The 11,545-nt window shown below is 44.0% G+C and overlaps 1 protein-coding gene across 2 annotated transcripts in view; it reads left to right on the top strand.

The window, feature by feature from the left end:
- Window positions 1–226: 226 nt before the first annotated feature.
- Window positions 227–11,545, top strand: part of sema4c (sema domain, immunoglobulin domain (Ig), transmembrane domain (TM) and short cytoplasmic domain, (semaphorin) 4C) — a 96,939-nt gene continuing 85,620 nt past the window's right edge. Inside the window, exon 1 of one of the 2 annotated variants that reach the window (XM_053420841.1) lies at window positions 227–761. The gene's annotated coding sequence lies outside the window, so the exon portion shown is untranslated. The remainder of the gene's footprint in view (window positions 762–11,545) is intronic. The other variant, XM_053420840.1, reaches the window with a different exon arrangement.

Below are 11,545 nucleotides of genomic sequence, written 5' to 3'. Positions count from 1 at the left end.
CTTTGTTTGAAAACAGACTCTGTGCCAAATGAAGCTGTCTCAATCAGGCAGCGTGGCCGCTGGGGCCCCCCGCTCGGTCTGTGCCGGGGCCCCTCGTGCAGAGAGGCTAATGGGCGGAGACCTGGTTGTGTGCCTTTTTTTAAATCCTCCCTGGTGCCTGCTGTGATGCGTACTGCAGGAGTGGTGGGCTGGGGGCGCACACACGCTGCAGCTCCGCGCACACACACGCACACGTCTCCAGTGGGGGTTGGCACATCACGCAGCGCCACGACCGCTCCGCTCTGTGTTTGGTGCGGACCGTTGAAACTTCCTCTGCGCAGGGACACGGAGAGGCGGACATATCCATCCAGCTCGTCCCACACAGAGGATTGAATTCACGCTTTTTCTTTTTCCTTCTTTCTCTCTTCCCGTTCCCCCCCTCTCTCTTCTCTCTCCTCCCTCCTCCTCCGGTCTCGTGTTACAAAGCCTTGGGAGGGAGTTGCGCGGAGAGCCAGTTTCTCTGTGTGGAAACTGAATGACAGGATCAAATGGCTCGATTCGCCTCACTCCCGGAAAAACAGAGAAACCCATAACAGAGGCGAGAAGTGAGACACAGAGGGAGACTCAAAGAGAGACTGATGAGGATGTGGAATAATGTCTAACTCCGATTGAGAGCGAACCGGCCCGAGATAACGGAAAAGAAGAAGGATAGTGGATGTGTCGGGGAGGAGAGCGCAGGACGCGTCGGCTGGAATCATCCCCACCATCACAGTAATAATAAGGTAAGTTTGCAGCCCTCGTTTGTTCTAATGGTGCCCGCGGTTCTGTGAGGAATCAAAGTGGACTGAACGCATCAACATCCTCACCCCCGAGACTCCACATCTCCAACTGTTGCCACGGAGCCTCCGGGTTTTTTCTTGGAAATATACGACACGTTGCGCTGCGACGCTTTCTTTCTGCTCGGATGACCCAGGTGCTGTGTAGGTTAGTTCATGTGTGTGTGTGTGTGTGTGTGTGTGCCCCTCACACCGACGTGCTGCAACTTTATCTGCGATTTAAGCGCAGTGTAAACACAGCGCAGTGCGGTCAGGAGCTGCTGGACCGGGATCAAGTCTGTGGATCTACAACCAGACTGCTGCTCCGCTGGCCACTCGTGATACTGTGTTAGGGCTGTAGCCACTTCTCACTTCACATCTGCTCACATTTTATGATTATCCTGCATTAATTCCGTGTGTGTGTGTGTGTGTGTGTGTGTGTGTGTGTTTGTGTGTGTGTGTCTGTGCCTGTGTGTGTGTGTGATGCCCCTGTGATGAACTTTAAGGCTCCTCTCTTTGTTGGATAGTGTTTAATAGTTCTTTAGCCATCAGTATAATATTACATGTAACTGCAAACAGCACATGCAGTATCCTAACTGTCTTATCCCGCTGCACAGGCTGCAGTACTAAGGAAATGATTTAAGTTGCATCAGGCACTGATTTAAAATGTCAGTATAACTTCAGAGGCATCGACATCAAACGTATTCTTAAATAATAACATGACGTATAAAAACACATAAAACATGATAACATAATTGATCCCACACTTGTTACAGCAGCAGAGATCGGTCAGAGCCAGTCAATGGTAGAGAGCGTGTAAAAGTGTGAAATATAATAAAATAGGCAATGAATTTTAAAATTAAATAAACAATACTCCATAGCTCTATTCAAATATTGCATATCTTACTCTTTAAGTATAGTAATCTGCCTGACCACAGAGTTTATACCTTCAGATGATGTGCTGACATGACAAAGTATTCTCCACACAAACAAAGTTCTACAGCATATTCAGCAAAACTTGTGCGTATGTTTCAAAATGTTTAGGTTTTAGGTTTGAGAATAAAATCAAGCCGTCCTATCTATTTCCTGTTTCCTCAGATGACACTCAAAATTGAAGCTCTTACTCTGACAGACTTGAGATATTACTTGAGAGTGCTTTTCCTGCGTATCCTCCACCCCCTTTCCTTCCTTCTTTCTTTTCTCTTTTTTTGCTTTAATGAAGTAAGTATTAGCTTCAGTTGAGTGATTATTGTAATTACTGGGGAGGGAGGAAGGGGCAGGCGTCCACACTGGACAGGGAGCATGGGCTTGTGTGAAGACGTGGTAGTTTTAGGAAGAGGAGGAGGAGTGGAGGACGGCTGGAGGGGGTCCGGCCTGTTTTTCCTTTTCCTGTTTTTTTTTTTTTACAAGCTGGATGGTGCCACTGGCAGTTAAATAACAGCCAGTACGGGGGGAGCGTGGCCCTGAAAGCTACGGTAAAGGATGTGGGTGAGATAGTGGAGGAGCCATGTGGGGTGGAGGAGGAAGGAGGATGACTTCATATGAGCGTTGTTGCACTTAAGGATCAGCTCTCTGTTGTAATTTCAGTTTGTCATAGGATTTCTGTCCCTCTGTAACTTTGTGGGCGACTCGTCTGTGTGTATGTGTGTGTGTGTGTGTGTGTGTGTGTGTGTGTGTGTGTGTGTGTGTGCGAAGATTAATGAAAGTCATATTCTAGTCAAATTCAGCTTTAGCATTTAGCCGCAGGTTGACATTTTGCAGAGTGGTGGGGAAGCAGTGGAGATGGATCCTAACAAAGTTTAATTATACACCTTCTGGTTTGTGTAGTTCACAGACCCCTAAGAATTCAAACACTGCTTCACATAAACGCACAAATTATATTGTACAAGGATGAAGCAGGTTATGAGGACAAAAGTTGTGAAAGCAATGTGGTTGGTTGGAGGAGTTGTTCTGACATCTGCATTAACACAAGGCTGGAAAAAAGCCTTGAAAATTCAGGACAGTTACAACAAAGACAAACACTCACACACAGTCACACACACACACACACACACAAACACACACACACACACACACGCACACACACTGCAGCCCTCTGGCCCCAGATGTTAATACCTCCATTGAGAGAGCCACAGGACTCCTGTCGACTCGATCTCTTCATTGTGGGACACACAATGGACTCCACATCTTTGCAGCCAGCCTCCTTCCCATCCTCCCTCACACACTCCTCATGCTCCTCACACACACGCACAATTAAGCAGCACACAGTCAGACAGACAAAGAACTGGACGCAAACAGGCAGGCTCTTACAGTCAGGCTCAGGCATACGTGTGCAGGTTCATATGTAATACAACTCAGCTTTTTAAAACTGTATTTTGGAGGACAAGTAAGACAGATGTCCCCTCTGGGCGTCTTGTTGTACATGTGCTCCTGCAGCTGCACATTTCCCTGTAGGGCTGCGGCTTGACAGCTGGATTCATAACTGATGAATCTGCCGATGATTTTTTCCATCGGTCGATTCATTGTTTTGTCTAAATTACTGTAAATAATGATCCTATCTTGAAAAGACTTGTTTTTTCCAAAGAAAGGCGGCAAACCGTTACATTAAAGAAGCAGAATTTTTTTTTAAAAAGTGACTCGAATAACGAAGCAGTCATCAAAATACTCGCATTAGTTCTCTGATTAAGGAATTAACTAATTCCTTCACTGTTGGTGTCAGTGTGTGTGCTATTGTGATTGTGTGTCTGTGCGCACGTACTGTCTGTGACACAAGCTGTGCGTTTTGACACTAAAAGGCCAACATTGCATCATAGCCGTTACATCGTTGCTGCACCAGATGTCTCCTGTCTGCACTGTGTGTGTGCGTGTGTGTGCCTGTGTGTGTTTAATTGTCATCTCGGTGTCACATGCATCACGTCAATGCAACAAACAGATCCCGTAGCCCACATGGCCTGCAGCTGAATGCACAGTAAACTCCTGTGATATCGGGGGTGATTATGTAACTCCAAAGCGGCACACACAGGGTCGCACACTCGCACCGCTCAGCCCATGTTTACGGGGATGATGCTCTAACAGCATAAAGATCTCAGTTCACTGACGATAATGTGTTTTCGATGGTGGGAGAAGATTTTTTTCTTTTCACATCCTCCACTGAGCAACAGCTGATGTGCTAGCTTCCAACAAAAAGCTTTTTTTTCTTCAAAAACATCCTTTTCATCCCACCGACGATTTAACTCCTGTCTTTCCTTTCTCTACCAATCTTTTAAGAAGCTGATTTGCTTTTGTTTTTTGTTGTTTCAAGCTGGTGTCTGTGCTGAGCTGAGGAGAGTTCACATCTCTCACTGTGACCACTGTGCCCTGGCGCTGCGTAAACAATATCGTGTTTTTAAATTTTTAATACTCCATTGTGTGTGTTGTGTGTGTGTGTGTGTTAGTGTGCGCGCATGTGTGTTTGTTCTGAGCGCAGATATGGTTCATGGCAGGCCAGATGCAAGGTCAGAGGAGTAGACGCAGATGGGTGTTTTGTGTGTGTGTGTGTGTGTGTGCGTGGGCGTGTGCATGTGTGTGTGTGTGTGCTGGAGGGAGACAGCAGGAGGCGAGGCAGGGCTGGGCTGCTCAGGCTGATGTTTAGGAAGGGAAGAAGCTTGTTTATAAGAACATCATGGTGAATGAATGGGCCGTGGTCGGCTGCAGGGTCAAAGTGATAGAAACCTTATGTCTTCTTGCTCTCAGCTTGTTCGAGCCCGACTCAGCGATGCTATTGGCTCGTTATCTGGGACAAGACAATGTGTGTGTGTTGAGAAAGACGTGGATATGTGCACAGCTGTGGACTAAAAATGACACAGCGAAACTAAATCACACACACATGTTGAACACAGAAATGTCAAGGAGTGTTACACATTAGCACGCCACTGTCACATTAGTTATGATACCGTGTGATTCCCACATTTAAACATGACTGAGACAACTTGGTCAATTAAAACCATAAACGTTGTTTCTTCCTCCAACCAGGATGTTGCTCCTCGTCCTTCCTCCCTCTCTTCCTGGGATGTGCCTTTATTTGGCCTTTCCTTTTCCTGAAGAGGAATCATGCGTCTGAAAGCAACCCCCCCAACCAGCCTTTTTTGGGTTGTTTCATTGAACTTTCACCCCTAGTGCCCTAGAGCACGGTTTCTTTGTGCTGTAAACACGTGCTGCAGGAAATGGCCAAGAAATGATGGGACATTTAAACACCACATAAAGAAAAAGAGAGACCTGTTGTAAGACAAAGATTAGTTACCACATTAGAACCTGAAGTTAGTGATAATGTGGGTAAGAAAGCTCATTATGTTTTTTTACCTTTTACAACGCGATATTGTGAAATTAGATGCTACAACTAACAGTAACATCTTAGCTATTATCGGGTTTTAGTTTTCAACACAACCTTCTGTTGGCACGTTTTGTTAAATTCAATTCAAATAACTTTATTTATCTCACCAGGGGCAATTAATTTGGTACAGCTTGTACAAAAACACATACACAGACAGGTTTTAGATACAAGATACAAGAGATAAAAATGTATATAGTATATTAAACAGAAAACAGCAAAGTCAATGACATAATATGTTTAAAAGTGGATACAAAATTAAAGAGATTGCACGGGGATAAGAATCTATGCACCATTTAAAAGACAAATTGCAAAAAGGATAAAAGATTTGTTTCATGTAATTGCAAACAGTATATACAATTTTTTTTTTTGGCATTTTTTTATGCTTTATTGATAGTTTTTAGAGACAGAGTTGAAATGGGGCAGGGAGGGGAGTGACATGCAGAGAACGACCGCGGGCTGGAATCGAACCCGGGTCCGCTGCTGGCCGAGGCCCATGGGGGGGACGCCCTACCAACCGAGCTAAGGGCGCCCCCAAACAGTATATACAATATATGAATCGTCTCCGTCTACTGTTCAGTAAAAAGAGACACGAGTACAAAGGAAGTGATTTAAGTTGCATCAGACACAGATTTAAAATGTCACTGTCACAAAATGTCACAAGCAGATCGTTGAGTGTTTCCGGTGATTCAGGACTTTTTTTTCTTTATTGTTGTTTTCTCGTGTTTATGTGGAACTGTCTTATCAAAGCCTGCAATTCATTACAGCCATTTGCGAGGAGCACCTTCCTTCCCTCTGGGTGTTGCATTGTGGGACATCAACGGCTCAAAAATCAACTATTTTATAGTGAACATTCGACTTAAGTTGGTGACACTATGAGCGGAGGAACCTGTTCAGAGTTGTGGCTTATCATTTGCAGTGTTTCTGTCTTTGACTGTGTGTCTCTTTACGCTCTGCACATGTAGTGAAGTCTGTGAACATGTTTCCCAAGTTGCCCATATTATATTTGTCTGTGTTCTTTTGGCAACCTTGATGATGGTAGATGATGTTCCCTTATTTGTTTGTCTTTTCTTTATTTACATTTGGATGACAAAAGTTATAATGAAGAAGAAACTCCTCACATTGAACACACACATGAGTAAGTCTCCCCCCCCCCCCCCCCCCTTCAGTGGCTTCAAGGCCTGTTGAGAAGTTTTCGTCAGCCTCTCAGGATGGATCCAGAGGGTTTTGGCAGCAGCTGTGATTGCAGTCATTCCGAGAGGAGAGGCTTTTGCTCTTCTGCAACTTAGCCTTCCCTTTGAGCTCTCTCTCTCTTTCCTTCTTTACCTCTCATCATCTATCACTCTCACCAGCTTTTACACATACATCTTTTTACTTCTCCTCCTCCTCTCTCTCGCTCGTTTCGGCTCAATTTCGACCAACATTATGAGGTCATTTTTGCATTGCCAAAGAGTACGAACTCACCACTTATACAGCTCAACGTTAATTGAACAGACAAGTGCACATTCAGCTTACTGTGAATGAAAACTCTGCCAGGATAGAGAAAGTATAGTATAATCCTTTTGGTGGCTTTAATGGTAATGCCAGTTCCCCAGGACCAGCCAATACTAATCGTTCTCTCATTTCATTTCAGTCAAATTAAGTCTTTTTGGTGTTATTGTAAAAAAAAAACTATATTATTGCCAATACATGCAACACACCACTCAGAATATAGACCACAAAGCAGAAATACATATTTGTCATCCTCTATGAATGATGCAGCTCCCCTTTGGGGCAATCAATAAATTAATAAGCCCTGTGGGGGGAGAAGTGTTTCCAGGAAAATCAGTGACGGAAAATCCAATATGGTGCATGCTGATGTTCCTGGAGGCCGATCTGTGGAGCAGGACTAGCTGGATGCACCAAATCCTTTCACTCTAACATGGAGGAGGGTCTTTTTGACCAGTAATTTCCAGAACAATCAGTTTGTTTTCAGAAAATGTCCGATCGTGGTGTTGAGAGGCTTCCCCCAAATCTAATTGCTGTTGTCTGAAATAAAAGAATGAGCAGATGGGAGATATAATCCGTTCTCCCCGCCATGACGTGAAGGTGTGTTTGCCTTCTTCAGCTCAACCATCTTTCTCTGTGTGCCTTGGCGAGACCCTCTCGGAGAGTTGGAGGTCTTTAGAAGGAGCCTGGTGGAGCTGCTCGGGGAGGCTTCAGTCCCTCTGCATTATTTATGAGTGGTAGAACAGAGGTGGACTAGGCCACTGACCTGCTTGTTTGTTACCAGCTGACCACTTTTGTCCATCTGCTGCCTGCCTGCCTCTCTCTCTCTGTCTCTCTCTCTCTCTCTCTCTCTCTCTCACAGACACACACACACACACACACACACACACACACTCTGCTCTCTGAATGACTGTATCTATCAATAACAGCATCTCCACCCACGTTTTATTATGTAAAACCGGTCACATGTAGAGTTAGAAAGGTTAAATGGATTTTTTGGAGGTAGAGTAGGGTTCAGTAAAACAATGTCATAAAAACTGATGACAGCCACAGTATCTCAGAATACAGTGGGCTTGACATTAAACTTTAAACATTGAGTGACTGCAAAGGTGCTGGCCTGTGTCTTTCTGTTTTCATTTTTATTACTCAGTCAAAGAAAAGCTATAAAGTTATTATGCTCAGGAGTCAGGAAACTGTTAGCTTAGCCTCTCGTATCAGTGCACCACATCACCGACATTTTGAAGTTATTACTACCAAACGAGAATCAGCTCACTGAGCATGCTAACAATGTTTTCTGGTATTTGACGCTTGTTCAAGCCTTTTTTTATTTTTGTTTGGATGAAGATATTTTGAAAAAGAAAGTTGTATTTCTATATATCCACAGAAGTGTGGACAAGGCCTGAAAGCAGGCTAGCAAGCTAACTAGTTGGGGTCATTGCTGGTCACGGATTAACTTTGCTTGCCCTAGATTGAACAGACAGATATGAGAGTGGTGTCAGGAGTTTATCCCACATGGTTCACTTAGAGCAGAAACAATCCATTAGTTGGACCACCATTATCTGGAACTATTTTGATAATCAGCTAATCGCTGCCATGTTTTTTCTGCCACAGTCTAAATGTGAAATTTCATTGACTTGAGCTACTCAGTTGTGATTATTATTCACCTTTGGCATGTTTCACTGTAAATGCCAAAGACTCAAAAAGAATCAATTGTGGGTTAAAGCTGCTGATCAGACAGAACAAGACATCATGTGAAGGCGTCACGTTGGGCTTGGGCAAATTCTGAGGAATTTTTGGATGTGTATGCCCTGTCTTTGTCAGCTGGGAGTGGAGTATGGATAATGGATTTTTGGATGAATGAAAGTCTTTTTTCACTATTTTAAGACATTGTGTAGCCCAAACATTAATCAGTTTATTTCAGAAACCATGTGCTTTAAACCCATGTGGAGCTATTTCTTTAAACGTGCGTAATGTGTTAATTAATGATTTCTTGTAGCGGTACTGTCAGCTGGATTTTTGTTATCTTTGTGCAATGAGAGATTACCCGGTCTCTCCCTGCTTTCAGTCTTTATGCAAAGCTAAGATAATCACTGCTGTCTCCAGCGTATTTAATATACCACTGCTGTATGGGAGTGGTATCGATCTGCTATTGGACTCTTGGCAAGCAAAGAGAATAAGCATATTTCCTAAAATATGAAACCATGCCCTTAATGACTTTTCACTGAGATGTAATTTTTACTGATGGATCATTACATTTTATAGTATCTGCATTTTCACAGTAGCATCCATCTATGTGTGGTATCTTTGGCCAGGCAACACGTCTTTCTAATCGTCTAACCAATTCAAATACATACTCAGGGGGAGAAATCTTCATTAAAATTCATCCGTGTCCAGTCATTTTCTCTCCGATAGCATCTCGACTCATCTTTCCCATTTCATCCTGTTTCCTGAATCAGCCCATCTTTGGCTTTGGTTGAAATTGTAAAGCTGGATTGGAGAGAGACGGCAATATGCTCGGCCAAAAACCTTGTCAGCAGGCCAACTGTGTTTCGGGGGCACCGTAAGGTATTTAGTATGTATTTTGAGGCCCCCCGACGTGCCTGTTCATTGGCAGCCTGTTGTTTGTTGCGACTCAGCAGATGTTTTCTGGCTCAGTTGTTCACACTGTGTTTTGTGTACAGAGGACTGCTGGAATTGTTCTGTTATTTTTTTTGTTTTCCTGGTTTAGATGACATGTCAAAGCTGTTTGGACACAGAGTGGAAGCAGAGGTTCCTATTCTTTACTCTCAGTGGCAACATTGCTTTGTGTGTATGTACTTTGCATAGAGTAGATGTCTATGCATAGTCAGCTCTTGCCTCTTACTGTTTGCAGGCTTTGTTTCTTAAATAGAGTATGCAAATAGCCTAGCAACAAAAGATAACGGTAAAGAATAGTGGAGCATGGACTGGATATCTGAAATTGTGTGTTTTAATGTGTATGCGTGAATAATGATGCAGATAAAGTGGGCAGTGGGAGGGTTTGGAGGAAAGTATGCCCCCACCCTCCTCTTCCCGGTGCAAACCAGAGCATGGTAGTTTGTTTTTATGACAGCCTTTTTCTGGCATTGTTCTGGTCTGATAGAGCTCACCCTCCCTACCGTGGGATTTGCCTTTAGCGGGCAGGAAGTGCTGGAAGCGCGCAGCTTGAGCACACGCATGCATGCATCACGCACACACATGCTCTTTTGCAGACTCCATCACATGCAGCCCCTCCCACGCTGTTGCCCTGCACTCACACATAAAGTTTGGAAAGGACAATAAAAAGTTGCCCCTCGGCTTGCAAGGCTGGTAAGCTACAGCTTATCCAGGAAGGAGCTGCAGCCGGGCTAATGGCCTCTCTCCGGGGTTGGCACTACAGAGGGGCCCATGAAGGATTATCAGCAGCAGGAGGGGCCCCCACAATGGCTGCTCTCTGAGAGCTGCGTTGAGCTAGTGTGTGGGAGTAGCTTAGCTTTCGTAGCTGTTAGGAGGCTGAGAGCTGCCCAGCCTATTTCCTGCTGTGTTTGTCTAGTGTTATCTTGGCCCGCAGGAAAATCAGAGTTCATTGTCAGCCCCTCCTAAATGAAAATATAGATGTTTTCCCAGTGCAATACCTCTAATTGGAAATTCTAAGTGAACTAAGTGCTGTACTTCCTAATGGAAACTAAGCCCATCAAGTCTTACTGGGTAGTCAATGCTAGCCTTTATTGTTGAAAAATCAATGTTAGACCTGCAGATACTTGCTAGTACAGGGACCTTTTGGACAGTGTAAACAGGATGGAAAACAGTTTGTGAGACACTGTTTAAATAGTCCCAGAGCTGATGTGTATATTTGATCCTTAATTGAAGATATACCAGCAACGACTCAACGTGATTTGCAGAAAATGATTCCAGTTGCGATGAAGGGGGAATGACTCTTCTTGCCTCCTGACCGGCTAATCAGATTTTGCCTCACGGATCCCGGTATGATGACTCCAGCATGATCTGATCCCATGAGTCACTGCTCCCTGTCTTCATCTGTAGCAAAGGAGGAAGTGAGGCAGCGTTCACAGCAGCTGCAAACTCCACTGCATTGAGGAAACCTGTCACTATTATTGTTTCCTCCCATGAAAGGATTTATCTAACACAGCAATTTTCGCCTTGAATGAAAGACGAATAGTGGCTCTATAGAATCATGCAGACATATCCACAATACTGTCCTCCTCATCTTCTTGTCTGGTCGCCTTATTGTCCACGATTGATGCAATAAGATCTTACAGGCAGTAATAATACCTCATTAAACTCTGAATGTAATCAGAGTGATGTAGCTGAATATTTGATTCTGACATGGAGAAATTGTAGGAACACATTGCAAATCAACATGCAGTCTACCTGCACACTACCCAGTTACTTCAGCATTGATATGGAGGCTATACACAGATTGCCAGGGTAGCTATGCCATTAACTTTATTAAAAGATGGACGACATGACGGAGTGAAGCCTAAGTGTCTTTATCGCCCCTGGGGGCAGGCTCCAGTGCCTATCATAAACCCTGCCTGTGGATGCATCAAACTATAGAGTCAAAGTTCACGCCAAAGATGGTCTCTGTTGTTTTTGGCAGTTGTATACATGTGCTAATTCTTCCGGTAAGCTTTGTTTTAATTACCTGTTCACTTGATTCTATAGTACAGGGGAGAACATTATGATAGACAACTGAGACAATGATTAGTCAAGCGCATGTATTGGCAGGACCTTGCAACCTAACCCCTGGTAGAATTTCTGGATAGTGGGAGGAAGTCGAGACACGTTATCCATCTTTATATTTAATCTATGAGCTATATGGTAGTGATTCCTCGTCCAAGTGAAGACAACATTACAGGAGCTGAAGTTCAGTCGTCTT

The sequence above is a fragment of the Pleuronectes platessa genome, chromosome 4 (assembly GCF_947347685.1).
Source record: "Pleuronectes platessa chromosome 4, fPlePla1.1, whole genome shotgun sequence".
NCBI classification, from domain to species: Eukaryota; Metazoa; Chordata; class Actinopteri; order Pleuronectiformes; family Pleuronectidae; genus Pleuronectes; species Pleuronectes platessa.
Note: the sequence above shows the minus strand (reverse complement) of the source record. Positions and strands in the feature narration are given on the sequence as shown.